We start from the raw sequence: 777 nt of genomic DNA on the forward strand, positions 1-777 counted from the left end.
AAAGCTTAGACTCCAGTTGTGATTGAAAATCATCTACCTTGCTGATTATTCAGGGTAATGACAGAAATTACATGTAACCTTAAGGTAAAATGTCAGCATAATGAGGCTTTGTTTAGCAAACCCCACCCAATGTCTGATCCTCTCACATGAGCTGCACACTTACTTTTCAAGAATTTTCAGTCTGTACTTATTTTTTTTTTTTTTGCGACTGTCTGAAATTTCTATAACCTTGCTCCAGATGCAGCAGGGCAAGGCCTCAAACCGTTCCAGAATGTCCTAGCAAGCACTGTAGGAATGCACAGGGCCACCCCAGGCCCAAGCACGCTGGAGGCTTGCCGCTGTACTTTGTATTTTGTTATTTTATTAATATTTCTTTCCCCCAGTAGAATGTAGTCTCCATGGGGACAACAATCATATGTGTTTTGCTCAGCATTGTATTCCCAGCACCTAGCACATGCCTGGTACTGAGTTAGCGTTCATTCTATAAGTATTTGTTGAATAAGTGAACAGCATATATACATTGAGAATATGCTTAAACGATATGTTATCTAAGTGAATCCAGAGCACTAGCCTAAAAAATAAAACAGAAGGGGATCTCAGGCTTAAAGGGGCCATATTCATAATATCAACTTTTTGTTTACAGGTCAATTTTTAAATAAAAAAAATGCGTATGTTTAAATCTCTATCTGTATCTCCTTCAATTTTAGGAAGCTTGAAATGAAATTTGGAGTTTTAACTATTCCCTGGGCCTAAGATCTTAAATCATAGTGGAGTACA

At 37.8% G+C, this 777-nt stretch overlaps 1 non-coding gene across 1 annotated transcript; it reads right to left on the bottom strand.

The window, feature by feature from the left end:
• Positions 1-206: 206 nt before the first annotated feature.
• Positions 207-338, bottom strand: LOC132212899 (small nucleolar RNA SNORA9). Its single transcript, XR_009447838.1, has one exon. It is a non-coding gene; the product is annotated as a small nucleolar RNA SNORA9 (small nucleolar RNA).
• Positions 339-777: the final 439 nt, after the last annotated feature.

The sequence above is a fragment of the Myotis daubentonii genome, chromosome 11, assembly GCF_963259705.1.
Source record: "Myotis daubentonii chromosome 11, mMyoDau2.1, whole genome shotgun sequence".
Classification (NCBI taxonomy): Eukaryota; Metazoa; Chordata; class Mammalia; order Chiroptera; family Vespertilionidae; genus Myotis; species Myotis daubentonii.